The sequence below is a fragment of the Podarcis pityusensis genome, assembly GCF_964106645.2.
Source record: "Podarcis pityusensis genome assembly, chromosome: 16".
NCBI classification, from domain to species: Eukaryota; Metazoa; Chordata; class Lepidosauria; order Squamata; family Lacertidae; genus Podarcis; species Podarcis pityusensis.
The window spans coordinates 32,998,232-33,014,359 of NC_138041.1; the positions used below are offsets into that span (position 1 = coordinate 32,998,232).

Genomic DNA, 16,128 nt, shown 5'->3' on the forward strand with positions numbered 1-16,128 from the left:
CAGTGTAATATTCCAGTTGGTTAATATTATTAAATACTCACACATACTCCACATAACTAGCACTTCTCAACCTCTTTATGGAAGATGAGTCTATTTCATATAATAGAGAATTAATGGGATATGTACTCAATGCTGCTAGACCTACCACTGTGAAATTTTTGAGAGACATGACAGGTGCCACTGTAGACTACTGGCCTGCAGAGATGCGGGATATTGCACTGTTAGAAACATTGGTACACAAACTGAGAGTCACAAGAGGTCAAAGTAAAAATGATAACTTTATTTCAAACCAATATGATTTTGTAACCTATGTGAACACCCAGGAACATGATCATTCTCCACCTGTGGCTTTCAAATAGATTTGGCTGATTTGACATGCTTATCCTTGTCCTTTGTTTTATTGTCTTTGTGCCTCCTAGGTGGTTTTCTATCTTGGTGGGCCCAAGCGTTCTGTAAGATAAGCAAAGAAACAAACTGATTAATCCAACATGTCAAAACATTCGTCATTATACTTACCTGAATAGACCCGGTCTTCCATTTTTCTGTATTCTTTGTAACTTCACTCAAAGCTCTGTTCTATTATCTTATATTGATCGATTGTTTGTTGTATATTTGCTGTACAGCTAAAACTCAATAAAAATTGTTATAAAAACAAGCCTCAAATGTTGTAACTTGGTAAGGTGTTGGATGTGTTTGACAGGTAGTAGATACTAGATACTGGCAGTTTTTCAAGGTTATACTGAGTTTAACTGAGAAAGTTAATTCTGAAAAGATAATGATTCTAGAAGTGAGTTTCTATGATCTCCTTGGAAATGTGCAGATGGTACCTAAAGTTTGAATGCATTCTCCTGGCATGTGAATGAGCAATTAAAAATTAAGATTTATGAACTGGTATCCTGAAACCAGTTTCCAGAACCTCCTTTGTGTTGTTCTCCTGCATTCTCATTGTTTGAGTAAGGCCCAGACCACTCAACCATCACTTACTCTCTTTTGCCTTAGAAAACATCTGAATCTGTGACTAGGGCTAAACCCACAACTTACTTACAGGAAGGCACTGTCTAATGCAGAGAGATGCTGAAGATGTATTGCTGGAAATGCCTCCTTGAGAAACATGTTGTGGGCATGTCCAGTGATGCAGTCATTTTGGTCAGAATTCATTATTCAAATATTTCTCTATTGGGAAACTCCTTAAAATCTGAGGATCATAAGAGTATAAGATTCTAGTCCTTATGACTAGATGAGAGAAGGACAGATGCTGGAAAAGGTGTAGGGAACACTGAATAGGATGTAAATTTTGATATGGAGCTTCAGTATCCTGAAAAATTCCCTGCTCCTCCCCAAGACCAGCAATTCCAGAAAAATTGTGCAAAATGATGGCAAGTGTATAACAGATGCCCAACTGGAGAAAATATGCATTTGTACAATTTGCCTGATATACACAACTGAAGAATCTGTCTTTTGGGGGTGGGGGTGGAATATGGATTACCTGTGTGTATCCACACATCCATTCAAAGATACACAGAGCCTGTGTACACCTATCATTACAAAAATTTAATGAGGCTCAAGTGCCCAGCCTAAGCACTCAACATTCAAACTGCACCTTTCCAGTCCATGTTTATTTCCAGATTTATGAGCCATATTTGTAAATTCTAGTTACATGATACATATTATGTTCATAGAAAAGAATGTATACACTTGCCTGAGAGTAGGACCCAGTAATGCACACTTCTGAGTAGGTTCGCACTGTCAGTGCCAAACGAGAAGCAAGGCTGCTTGTGTGGTCTACAGAATGGTGTCTGAAATGCCTCCTGGAAACAACTGCGAAATATCAGGGCCGGCCCTAGCATTAGGCAGTGAAAGGCCATTGCTTCGGGTGGCAGATGCTAAGGGGAAATAGTGGCAGCCCTCTGAAACCTGAGCCTCATGGTCATGCCCAACTGTTGGAGGATAATAATAATAATAATAATAATAATAATAATAATAATTTTTATTTATACCCCACCCTCCCCAGCCAAGGCCGGGCTCAGAGCGGCTTACAAGCAATAATAAAAACAAGTTGAATGATTACAACTTAAAAACAAAATTAAAATACTGAAACATTAAAATATTAAAATGTAGCCTCATCGCAGGAGGAGAAGGAAAGGAAAAAAGAAAGAGAGGGAGGGAATCAAATTGGCTCCAAGCCAAAGGCCAGGCGGAACAACTCTGTCTTACAGGCCCTGTGGAAAGAAATCAGATCCTGCAGGGCCCTGGTCTCATGAGGCAGAGATGTTGCGTCACATGACCTGTCCCCGCCTCCTGCAGTAACTACTCTGCTACCTTCATGTGCAGTAGAACAGGTAACCTAAACCTTTCAGATCCAGGAGACCCTTTTAATCCAAACATGTGTTGTTGGACCCATTTGTTAATATTTACTATATATTTGCATTGTGGCAATGCTCTTGTTCTGACCCACTTTGGATCAGGCCACAGCCCATTAGTAGGTCCCAACCCACTAGTTGAAGGCCAGTGTGGTAGAGGATATTATCCAAACACCAGTCAACCACCAATCTAGTTGGCTTGTGTATATGAAACAACACTGTATAGTCAGAGACCTCCTAACTAATGAACTAAAAAAGAAAGAAAAAAAGGTAGAGAAATGTTTTTAGCATCCGAGAAGGAGTGTGTCCCTGACTCTATGTAATCACTGGCTCTAATCAAGGGAAGTGTTGATTTAATAAACCTTTTGCCTCCACTTCTTTCTCCAATTATGTCTCTGTGTTTGATGACCAGTAGCCAGCTCTGCGTCAGCTGATATTTAGAAAGAACTTTCAATCAAGCATTCATTCCTGGGCAGTGGCAAATAAATTTACCAAGCGACTGATGCTCCATCTCCTCAACCTTATTATTATGATAAATATTGTCATCAATTATTCCAGCACGGACAGCCCTCAAGGAAATGGTCACAAGCAGAGAACTTGTGGGTGCATGGAATAACAATGATATGTACTGGGGGGAGGGTTTTTGAGTCGTGTATTCATTGGCACCATTTTGCAATTAAGCTAATTCATATGCTTTTTGAATTAGGCAGTAACTTGGGGGGAATTAGCACAGCAATGGCAGTACATAGTGATGCTCTCATAAGCCAGTATTTTACATGACACAGGTCCGGGTTTAACATGTATGGAACATCAGGAGCAGCTGATCATGAACTGAAGCTCAAGTGGAACAGGAAGGTCTCTTACACTCCTTTCTGTCCAGGAGACAATGGCTAGTCTTGGTAGGCAGAGCCAATCTGTGGCCTAAAGGTACTTCACTAATCAGCTGTCTCCTGAAGTTCAGTTCTTCACCACGTGGGATAGTTGCACCCAGAAGTTTCTGACTGTTCAGTGAATGCCTGTACAGTGGTACCTTGGTTTGCAACCATAATCCATTCTGGAGGTCCGATTGTAAACCAAAACAGGTTGTAACCCAAGGTGTGCTTTTGCCAATAGGGCCTCCCCCCCAAAATTGGTTGTAATCCAAAAAAAGGGACACACACTTCTGGGTTTGACGTGGTTGTAATCCAAAATGGTTGTAATCCAAAGCGGTTGCAAACCAAGGTACCCTGTATAGCAATTAGTCATTTATTTGCCCACTTTCATAACACTGGAACATGGAGTCAACAAAAGGGACACTTCTCCATACCAAAATATCTCCCTGGATGTATCAGGATTCTTCCACTGAATTCTGTTCAGCTATGTGTGCTCTTGGTTGCAGCTCTCTGTTCTTTCCATTCTGTCATGTCTTTTCTACACATCTGTTTTAGTGGTACATGTAGCAGTTATAGGAAATCTGTATACCTGAAGGAGCGTCTCCACCCCCATCGTTGAGCCCGGACACTGAGATCCAGTGCTGAGGGCCTTCTGCCGGTTCCCTCATTGCGAGAAGTGAGGTTACAGAGAACCAGACAGAGGGCCTTCTCGGAAATGGCGCCCGCCCTGTGGAACAGCCTCCCTTCAGATGTGAAGGAAATAAGCAGCTATCTTCTCTTTAAAAGACATCTGAAGGCAGCCCTGTTTAGGGAAGTTTTTAATATTTAATGCTGTATTGTTTTTAACACTTGATTGGAAGCCGCCCAGAGTGGCTGGGGAAACTCAGCCAGATTATTATTATTAATCTGTGATGATTCTGTGGGAATGGTGCATCCAAAATACTACGCAAAGGGTTAATGCTGTAGCATAGAATCTTGTGATGTCACATACTGATGCAGGGGTGTGGGTTTTTTGCAGTTAGTTCAGTTATCAATTTTTGTGCGTGTTTTAACTGCGAGAGCAGTAAGTGTGCTGTACTATGTTGCTGCCTGCCTCAGAGCCAGTCTGTAAATATTAGCTAGTCTCAGACATAAATTCATGTAAATATGTTCCAGTAACATAAGTATCACCTACTTCTCTTGTACATTCAATCTACAAGAGCAAGTACAGCAAGTAAAAGCCATATGTTATTTTTAAACTTTAAAGGCAAGTGTTGCATGAGTGATTTTTCTAGGGGGGAAAGAAGACTATTTAAAAGGGTCAAATGATTTGGGGCAACTTCTGCACATCCCTGTAAAGTATAACCAGTGCCGGATTTACGTATAAGCTAAATAAGCTATAGCTTAGGGCCCCACTCTCTGGGGGCCCCCAAAAAAATTTAAAGGAAAAAAACCCCTGGATGTACATTTCCAAAATATAAGATAAAAAACAAATAAAACCTACATACAACAACAGTGGCAAATGGCTCTAGATACCTATTAGGACCATAAATGACCATATAGCATATATTCAACACAAAAAACAGCGACAATTTGTTGTTGACAAAGGATAGCTGGACATATAAAGGGCCTCATTACCTTCAGTAGCTTAGGGCCTCATCAAACCTATATCCAGCCCTGAGTATACCCTGTAACTACCACAGATTCTAGACTCCAACCCCCATTATCCTCAGCCAGCATGGCCAGCAGTCAGAATTGACGGGAGCAGCAGTCCAATAAAATTTGGAGGGTCACAAGTTTCCTGTCCCTGCACTGAAGAAAGAGGACAGGGTCTGCAAGGCTATAGGACTGAGCAATCAAAACCATCCAAGGTTGAACCTTTATCACATCTTCAAAAGCAATATGGAACACTTGGTATGAGGCATCTAATCATAGCCTGCATTTTTATCAAGGCTTATAGTTTGATTAGGGTCTGTATTTTAAAATGAGCTTAAAGATTTTCAAATGTTTTATGCCAGGCAGAAGACCAGCTGCCTAAGTACTTTGGCAAGATGTTTATCCTCCTGGACAAGGGGGCCCCCTGATTTATAGCAGAAAACAATTCTCAAAGTCATAAAAAGAGAATTACAGGCTGAGAGCAAGGTTACACCACCCTACATAATTAAGAGTTGGTAAATAGTAAAATCATTAAACTTGAGCCATATCTTCCTAAGGTTAAAGGCCAAGAGCAAATGGAAAAGAAAGGGGAGTGTAAACAGAAGAAGAGGCTTTTTTCCTATTTTATTTTGAGGCTGTAAACTGATTCCTTCCTGTTACTTTGAGAAGGTTTATTCTTCTAAAAAGCTATCTATGATAATGTATGAAATATACTGGCTTAAATGTAATTATGCAAAGGATCTAGAAAGAAAGAAATGTTAAATTCTTATTTCATAGAGTCATATTGCTGTAGGAGACCAGAGGGGCAAACGAGCCCAGCCCCCTGCCAGACAGGAGACGCCATCGAGCACTCCTGACATATGGTTGTCAGGCCTTTGTTTAAAGACCTTCAAAAAGGAGATCTTTCATTGATGATGCATGAGAATGTGAACCCAAGATCTCTGACATCTGTTTAAGATAAAAATTTAAAACTATTAACCATCTGTTTTGGAGGGCAATAGGGCAAGGAGGGCAAGAGGTGAGCTGGTAATTAAGGTTCCTTGTTGAGACAAATGTAAGATATATGACTGCTTATTTGTCATTTATAGATAGAAGAATATATAGCTTTTTGTATCCCATAAAAGGCAATAGGAAATGGGTGTATCTTTTAGGATTGGTTATAGCAATCAGCCAATAGGAAATTCAACCAGGCTGATTGGACAGAGGCAGCCAAAGGAGGAGCAAGGGGGCTGGGCTGAGGGAATATAAGTGCTGGCCATAATGGCAGGAGACCAGGCCAGAGCTTGGTAACCATATACCACTGTGCCTCTCATTTATTCGTCTGACAAATAAATTATTATTTTAATTTCTCTATTGCTGCGTTGAATATTTCATTCCAGCTAAGCGTTAACCACAAGCAGGGTGCTACAGGTATTCATTCAATGGTTTGGTTTAACATATTTCTGTTAAAGCTAAATTGAGTCAATCAGCGACACAGAGGGCATGTCACAAGTCATGTAGGGATAGTGGCATATATTCGTTCATGTCTCTGAATAATAGCACATCATGAGCACCCTCTCTTCCAAGCTTGGCTTGCCCAGTGGTTTCCTGACCATGGATGAGAGCCTCAGCATGACAGCTCTTGAGCTCTCACCTCCAGCCAATCTGCAGGCGTATGTACCTTGGAGTCTCAGCTACGCCATACTGTCAGCAGGCCAGAGCGCCAATGTAATGGCACAACTGCACTGGAGCTTTGTTTACTAAACCTATGGGATGATCAGTTGAAAGGTTTCAGATCTCAGGAACTCTTGACATAGATGCTGGTGACTGCCCAAACATAAGTTTTCCCAAAATGGAAAACTTTACAGTATTTATGACTTTTGCTTTGGTAAAAAAATATGTGAAGTTTAGCATTAGCTGTGGGGAGGGAACCACTCTCATAAATCATATGTTGCCAAAGGTTTGGAGGACCCTGAAAAAGGATGTTGGTGGGATTTCTCTTATATGCAACAGACATTTTCACAGTACAATGTGTAATTTGGTTTTCCTGATGATCTTAAATACTTCACCAAACTAGTCAACTTTTGTTTCCTTCCTTCCTTTCTTTCTTTCTTTCTTTCTTTCTTTCTTTCTTTCTTTCTTTGCGCACACACACACACACACACACACACACTCAGGGGTGGGAGACTTTAGGCCTAGTGCCAAATGTGGTCCTTGTTTCATTGAAATGCCACTTTATTGCAACCAAACTGCAGATGTTTTGATTAATAACACCTCTATGGACATTGAAAATGAATAAATAAAAGAATGATAGAATTTGAAAGAACCAAAGACCCTCTTACCTGTGGGCTTACCTGTGGGTTACGTGTGATCTACAAATTGCCAAATTCCAATTCTCTTTAGAATACTTCTGGCTGTCGGTTTCAGCAACCTGAAGAAAGCTGCTCTATCTTTCAAAATAGTGGCATTGAAGTGATCACCAGCAAATGTGGATGTAAAGAATGAATGCCCTGTGTGTTATAAACCAGACAGATTACTTCCTTACCCTTTCGGTGTTCTGAAATATACGTTTGGACAGCTACTTGGGGAAAGTAACCAAACACAAAGGCAAAGGCTTTTGAAATATACGAGGCAGAGCCTTCAACATTTTACCTGGATCAAAGCCGTTCTCAAAAGGGAATTGGCGTGGCGAAGAACAAGCATTCCGGTGCGTCAGGCTGATCATCCCTGACAACTTATTAGGAAACACAAAGCAGGGAGGGTGGAAACAGTTCATAAGACTGATATATTTTGTTAGCCTACAAATAAAAAGGCTGTCTAGCAGCTGAAAAGGATGGGATCACAGGCACAGGTGTAGTTTACCAAAGCAGGTGTCATCAGCCCATTGGCTCCATCAGAATCTGGCATAGTATGGCAGCCCCAAACTGACCAGGAGGAAGCAGCAGCAGCAGCAGGTGGGGGTCTGGAAGGCTGGAACCCAAGGCTGGTGGAGATGTCAGAGAAGGAGAAGCTCTCTACTCTGCCCCTCCAGTGGAGCATAGAGCCTCATCGGGGAGTTGGGAGGACTATGACCAGCCAGATGGAGGGGCTGAACAGGAGGCAGCTGCCATGAAGCTGGTGGCAAGGCACCAAACACAGCCTTGCCACCGAGAAACAAGTGCCACCTCCATAGTTGGGATCAGAATACATTCACCTTGACTGAGTGTGCATGTGCACATGCAGCAGGTTGGTAGGGTGAGAGAGCCCCATGACCTTGCTCACCTTGTCTTGTCTCGAAGAGCTTGGTGGGAGGGGTGTGTCAGCTGTTGGGTGACTTCATAAAATCGGTCCAGGTGTGACCCTTTTGCCTTGCTCTTGTACTTTGGAATCTTGACTTCTGGATCTTCTGCTTGCTGCTGCGCCCTGTACAGTGGTACAGTGGTAGCTCTGGTTACATACTTAATTCGTTTCGGAGGTCTGTTCTTAACCTGAAACGGTTCTTAACCTGAAGCATCACTTTAACTAATGGGGCCCCCTGCTGCTGCTGTGCCACCGGAGCACAATTTCTGTTCTCATCCTGAAACAAGGTTCTTAACGCAAGGTACTATTTCTGGGTTAGCAGAGTCTGTAACCTGAAGCGTATGTAACCGGAAGCGTATGTAACCCAAGGTACCACTGTACCTCTGGTTAAGAACTTAATTTGCTCCAGAGGTCCATTCTTAACCTGAGGTACCACTTTAGCTAATGGGGCCTCCCACTGCCGCTGCGCTGCTGCCGCACAATTTCTGTTCTCATTCTGAAGCAAAGTTCTTAACCCGAGGTACTATTTCTGGCTTAGCGGAGTCTGTAACCTGAAGCATCTGTAACCTGAAGCGTCCGTAACCCAAGGCACCACTGTACTGCTGTTAGGCCAAATAAATATCTCCTCCTTACTCTTAAGGAAGATCTACTGTTGTGGTGTTTGGGGACGGGAGTCTGGTAGCAGGGAAAATAATAATGATTTGTTGACTAATCTGAGGGCCCCACTTTATAGGCAGGGATAACAGGGAAGAGCCTTGTGGTGCCTTAAAAGTAACTCATTTGTTAAGTCATAAATTTACATGGGTCAGAGCCCACTTCACCAGATATTTAGAGTTTAATCTTGAGTTCACATGGATGTAAAGCGGGGGAATGCAGAAGTTAGAGTTAGATAGCAATGAAGTTTTAAAAAAGTATAGCCTGTTGACTATTCAGTTAGGGCTTAATAAGCACAGTGTCCCTTCACAACAGCTGTACATTGTAACCACACAGTAATACCAAGTAAATCAGCACCTGCAATGGAACAAGAAACCATTGTCTCTATTTACATCTAAATGAATGGAATTGAACTTATAGACAGGGATGTCATTGGCATTCTGAAGGAGATTTACACTGTCAGTTGCTGGGGATGACATTTTAATATAGTTTAATAATAATAATAATAATAATAATAATAATAATAATAATTATTTCCCCAGCCACTCTGGGTGGCTTCCAACAAAATATTAAAAACACAATGAAACATCAGACATTAAAAACTTCCCTAAACAGGGCTGCCTTCAGATGTCTTCTAAAAGTCAGATAGTGGTTCATTTCCTTGACATCTGATGGGAGGGCGTTCCACAGGGGGGCGCCACTACTGAGAAGGCCCTCTGCCTGGTTCCATGTAACCTCACTTCTCGCAGTGAGGGAACTGCCAGAAGGCCCTCGGAGCTGGATGAGTCCTGGATGTGGTATGCCTACCATACCTTAGAGTTACCCCCACATTTTGCCATAAGCAAAATTTCAAGGTGCTCAGGGACATCGTCACATGTCTTTGAAGGGCAGCCAGAAGTTTTGATAAGATGATCAACATTTTCTGAGGTAGGAACTATGTGCATCCTTCCTTGGGACCCATAGAAAACTTCAGGGCAGGCTGTTAACTGATCAGTGCTGTGAATACTGTCTGCCTCTTGACGGTCCTGGACCGGCTTTTGCAGCTGGTGAGGAAATTCTCCATGCAAAATTGATAAGATCTGGGACTAAAATTGCCAGGGAATTTCTTATTGAATCTCCCTTTATTCTCAGTCTGACTATTGGTCCATCTGCTCAGTATCATCCAGCCCTCCCTTAAATAAATAAAGGTTCTGGCTCTTTTCCCTAAACAATTGTCTTCAAACATGCTTGTTTTTCTGCTCAAGGGAACAGACTTGTAGCTTGTAGCTTTGACATGAAAAGGTTAAAACCAGGGTGTGTTTTTTTCAGCCTGAACTCACTGGAACTCAGTTCCGGCACCTCTCAGGTGGGTGCCATTGCCATTATAAGAGAACAAGGGAGGTGTTCCTGGTGATTTCTGAACCTCTTTCTCTAGAAAAATAGCACTGGTTAAAATGCTGTGAGAATACAATGTTTATAGAAAAGGGATATTATTGTTGTTGTTTTGTATACAGAGCAAAGCTAACTTAGGGAAACAGTTAATTACTATAAGATGTGCTGATGGCTTGTGATTCAGAAGGTTTTAGCTGGGTGGCCTTCAGATAGTCATTCTATATGCCAGAGGCCACCAACTGTCAAGGCCAGTAGGCACATTTGGAATTTTGAGAATGTGCCGTAGCCACAAAATGACTGCTGTGATGTGTGTGGCATAATGCAAAATATCTGGCATGGGGTATGTGACTGAACAAAAACTGGTGGTTGTGGAGTGTGGCAAAATGGGTGCCACAGCATTTAAAAGAGCAGAAAAGGAGAAAGGGACACAAATAGGTTTGGGTGTTCATATTGTTTCAGAAATTTGATTCTGCTTTAAATGCAAACTGAATCATAATTCTCCCCTATCCCTTCTGGCAAACATATAATATTCAGTCTAGGGATGGGTGAGCTGTCCCAGATAGAGATTTCTGATACAAATGAGGAAATAATTCTGCTACTTTCAAAGTCCTGTCAGGGAAAGAATAAAAAGGGTATAAATAAGTTGTTGTTGTTGTTGTTGTTGTTGTTGTTGTTGTTGTTGTTGTTTCAGATTCTGAGTCCACCAGCCGGCCAATCTCCAAATCCCAATTTCCTCTCTCATCCACCAAAGTGCGGGGTGTGAAATACAGAGCAGTCAAATACAACATTCCTAGAGTAGACATAAAGAGGAATGCTTGTCCCAACCAGTAAGCAAACTTCCTGTTTCCTCCTAGACTGGGACAAGACTTCCTCTACATGTGACCAGAGGTGGGCGTGACCTTACCTGTGTAGGTAGCAAAAGCACAGGGCTGGCCGCCATCTCTCTCTCTTTTCCCTTCTCCACCTTGCCTTCAACAAGTGAGCAGCAGTGACTGCTAGCCTGCAGTCACTGAGACTAACTCCCATATGGGGTAGTTCCACACATGTATACAGTGGTGCCCCGCAAGACGAATGCCTCACAAGACGAAAAACTCGCTAGACGAAAGGGTTTCGCGTTTTTTGAGTCGTTCCGCAAGACGAATTTCCCTATGGGCTTGCTTCGCAAGACGAAACGTCTTGCGAGTTCTTGCAAGTTTGTTTCCTTTTTCTTAAAGCCGCTAAGCCGCTAAGCTGTTAATAGCCGCTAAGCCGCTAAGCCGTTAATAGCCGCTAAGCTGCTAATAGCCGCTAAGCCGCTAAGCCGCTAATAGCCGTGCTTCGCAAGACGAAAAAACCGCAAGACGAAGAGACTCACGGAACGGATTAATTTCGTCTTGCGAGACACCACTGTATATTTTGTAACTTAAGTCTGCCTTCTGGGAGCCATTTGTGAACAGAATGTGTGAGTAAACTTCTTTTATACTTTTTATACAAGACTGTGTCATGTCTATTCTTTTTAAGAGGGAATAAAGGGGAATTACCAGGAATCTTATTTTAGAGGCTTAAACAAGCCTGGCAACAAGCTATCTGCCATGCAAGCTTAAAAGGGAAATGTTACTCTGCTAAGTTATAGAACTTGCTAACACAAGTTAGGAAGGATATTATTAAACAATATAGCCACTCCTGCTCCCTGAACATTTTCACACAAAGAACTTCAAAAAGAAATCCACTTCTCTTCCCTTCCACTGTCTTCCCTGGCTGCTGCTATTGCTTCAGCAGCGGCAGTGACACAAGAGTGAGGTCTCACCCCCCAAACCTGAGTTCTAGCATCGTACTATGCAGCAAAAAGGAGCAATGTGAGGCTAGATTATCATGATGCAATTGGGGCAATTACACCAGGGTCTACAGTATGTCTGCAAGGGACTCTCTTGTCTCTGCTCACTTGCTGTGATTTTCCCACTGCATGCCTTGTTTTATACAATAAAATAATAAAGTTGAATTCAATAAGCTTTTTTAAAAATGCCTTTTGTAGGGAAGGGGATCCATTTTCAGAGGAGCTACACTAGGGCCCCAATTTCCTTAATCTGATCTTTGGCAATGCAGCTTTCTCAGTGGTTGTTAACATTGTACTAGCCACTTGAAGACTGTGAGGGATGTCAGTGGGGGCTTCAGAGCAGGCTGGGTAAGTCTGAGAGGGTGGGCTGGGCATGATGGGAGCAGGAGGGAGTGGAATTCTTCTCTAGCTCAGATTTTAATGCAAGTCAGATAATATTTTTTATTTTATTTTTTGTGGCGGAGGACAACATGCTTATATTCTATTTGAAGGACCCCCCAAATTCAAAACTCCAGGAATTGAAATAGGAATTTTGGTGATTGTTTGGTTGCATATTTTGGTGATTGTTTGGTTGTATATTTTAATTACAGAATTTGCATTTGAGCATTTTAATAAGATTAATCTGTTGTGTGTCTTAGTTGTGCATTTTAATTGTGGATTTTTACATCCAAATGTGTGTGTTACTGGTTTTTATACTTACCATCTACGTAAAAGCCTGTTTTGACATTAAGTGGTATATACATTAATCAATAACAATAACTCCAACAACATCCCAAAATTTCTGTTTGGGCATTTCTGCTGCAAGCTGCGCAGAAATGGAACATTTAATGCTAGGCTTTCGATAGTGACAATGTGCTGGCAATAGGAAATTGTAGTTATTAACTGAGCACAGGAACATGGACAGCTTTAAGGCTAAGCCCTTTCACCTTTTTTGTCTTGCTAAGAAGTCATGCTTTCTGGTAACATATGAGCATGCCAGGGGAGGAAACAAGAGTGAATAATACTTTCTATTAAAATATGGCAGTGCAATATGATAAAACACATTGAGCCATTATTCAAGGCAAAACCCTCAGAAAAATAGCTCTCTCCATTTGTTTTCAATGCTAAACAATTGAATCCATCCTGAATCAGGTACTTAAAGTCAGCGCTGCTATAAATCAATGAAGAAGAGAATTAAGTTTCAATTGACTTTCCTGACCTTGAACATCAAACAGGAACTACTTGAAAAATGGAGGCATTTGGCAATCTAAAATTCAAATGTGCTGCAATCAATAGATGTTTTTTTTTCCCAGGCAAAAGGATGTTTGGAGCCCTTTGGTTGCCTAACCGTATTAGTCTTTGAAAGCTGGGTTGTGGTTTTTGTTTTTTTTTATCAAGGGAGTTGGACCAGCTGCTCAGTTGCAACTCTGTGAGTAGCAAGAGACAATATTTGCCTGGGAATGAGCAACACACGTACGCACGCACACATTCAAGTTTCTAAAAGCAAAGCTGTTCTTTTGCTGTTTCTGGTGCTTGCTCATCAATATAAAGGGGAGCAGGGAGAACAAAGCTTGGAACTCGTTGGCTTCGTAAATACAGGTGTGGTAGCAATAGCTGAAGTCAATGGAATAGATGTCACAGGCCAGAGGTGACCAAACTTTTTTGACCAGTGAGTACATTCGTAATTTTAAGAGGTGGCCGGGGGTGCCAGTCACAAAATAGCTGCTAATGGGAGGCAGTTGACATAACACAAAGTGGCTGCCATGGGGAGACAGTAAAGTGTAGTGTCAGGGTAGGACCTGGGAGACCAGGGTTCAAATCCCCACATGGCCATGAAGCTCACTGGGTGGCCTGGGCCAGGCACTGCCTCACAGGGTTTTTTTTTAGAAATTTAAATGGTTAGGAGGAGAACTGAGCATGCCACTTTGAGCTCCTTGAAGGAACACAACAACAACAAAACTACACATAATTAGATAGCCACCCCTTGCAACCTATTGAGAAGTCAGACAAGGTAATTATTATTATTATTATTATTATTATTATTATTATTATTATTTACACCCCGCCCATCTGGCTGAGTTTCCCCATCCATTCTGGGCGGCTTCCAATCAAGTGTTAAAAACAATACAGCATTAAATATTAAAAACTTCCCTAAACAGGGCTGCCTTCAGATGACTTTTAAAGAGAAGATAGCTGCTTATTTCCTTCACATCTGAAGGGAGGGCGTTACACAGGGCGGGCGCCACTACTGAGAAGACCCTCTGTCTGGTTCCCTGTAACCTCACTTCTCACAATGAGGGAACCGCCAGAAGGCCCTCGGCGCTGGATCTCAGTGTCCGGGCTGAACGATGGGGGTGGGGACGCTCCTTCAGGTATACAGGACCGAGGCCATTTAGGGCTTTAAAGGTCAGCACCAACACTTTGAATTGTGCTCGGAAATGTACTGGGAGCCAATGCAGATCTCTCAGAACTGGTGTTATGTAGTCCCGGTGGCCACTTCCAGTCACTAAAAAAGTCTACTCTAAAAAGTAGAATTTAAGGGATTGTACCCGACTGCTTCTCTGGAAGCACTTAAAACATGTCTTGCTATGAAACCTCAGCTGCTAGAACCAAGCAAGTACCTAGCAAAACCTCCACTGATTTGCAAATGATAATCATTTTTTCATAGTTCTGAGTGCTCGACAGCTACAGCATGCCAGCAGAACATGCAAGCCCATAGCTTCTTTGACTGGAGAAGCTTACATTAAACTGTGCCACTAGAACCAAGCAGAATGTCTCAACAGCTTTTCAAATTTTAATAAATTTTGATAGCTTGACCTTCTGGAGAGCTTCCCCTTGCAAGCAGATCACGCAAACCCATAGCTGTTTCAGTAGGAGATGGTTAAACTTTAGCTTTTATTAGTTTATATCACTGACAGTCTGGCCTTCCTCCATGGAGCTCAAGATCCATACAAAGTAAGGGTTGTATCCAACTAAATTCTACTCGGCATGGAAACCTACCCCAAAATTCCTACTCAGCTCCTAATGGGTGGCTGCATATGAACCCAAAATGTTTCATAGAAGGAAGGAAGGCTTAAATGTGCATCTGCCCTCCTCCATGTCAGCATCGCCCTAGAGCCAGTGCACCAACTGGACTCTTGCACCTCAACACCGACTGGGCTAGGCGAGCTGGGTAGCACCGCCAGAGACCTCCTTCTCACAGGAAACGGTCACAGTGCTGTGGACTCACAGCTCAGAGCTGAGAGCACTGGATTCACTGTCTCAATAATACAGTCGTTGCGCAGCAGAGTTTTGCAGAGTCTTGCAGAGTATAAACCACTCGGAGAGCAGCTCTGTAGAATATCTTCCTTTTATTCTATAACTACAACTATGATACAAAACTATATACAGAGCTGAATATTCTAAGCATAAATCAATGCTACACTGAGAGTCTGCAGCTGCTCTAACAGCAATCTTATCTCTAGGATCTCCAACACTCTCACTCTCTCCGATACACTGACTGACTGACTCTCTCTCACACACACACTGATATGTTGCTGGGCAGAATAAGTAGATAGGCAGGACACGCCTCCTGCTCTCTGGAGAGTCAGCAGAGACCATCAGGAGATGATCAGGAGATTCTTGGGTATGGGAGGGGTGAAATCTCCTCACTCCACAGCATCTAGAAGAGAAAACCTGGGGAAAGACTGCGGCTCAGTGGAACAGCGTCTGCCTTGCATGCAAAAGGTCCCAGATTCAATCCCTGGCATCTCTTCAGAAAGACTTCTTTTCTGAAGTGCTGGAAAGCCAGTTCCAGACATTATAGACAACACTGAGCTAGATGAACTAATGGTCTGGTTCAGTATCAGGTGGTTTCTTGTGTTCCTGCGCTTAGGGGCAGGGTTATAGCTCAGTGACAGAGCAGCTTCATGTAGTTACTATTGGCAAAACCTATTTGGTGTTTCGCAACTTTCTGACTAGTTGCAGGACCTTAGCCAGACCTAGCAGAGTAAACGCAGAATCCACAGAATCAATTGGCGACTTGGCTGCAGACAGGATAGACGAAGAAGGAACCAGGAACTTGTAGTTAGGTGTTTATTATATGCAGTGGACTATTTACAGGAACAGAACACGGATCTTTAGCTAGCTCTCTCATACACGACTCACAACTCATACACTGACACACAGAACTCTGAACCTCTGAACT

The 16,128-nt window shown here is 42.4% G+C and overlaps 1 long non-coding RNA gene across 2 annotated transcripts in view; it reads right to left on the minus strand.

The window, feature by feature from the left end:
* Positions 1–259: 259 nt before the first annotated feature.
* The window catches only part of LOC308465438, a 36,847-nt gene continuing 20,978 nt past the window's right edge, over positions 260–16,128 (minus strand). The window contains exons 2-3 of one of the 2 annotated variants that reach the window (XR_013980438.1): positions 7,201–7,356; positions 260–450 (exon numbers count right to left, since the gene is read on the minus strand). This is a non-coding gene — a long non-coding RNA (uncharacterized lncRNA). Of the gene's footprint in view, positions 451–7,188; positions 7,357–16,128 lie in introns of both variants that reach the window. The other variant, XR_013980439.1, reaches the window with a different exon arrangement.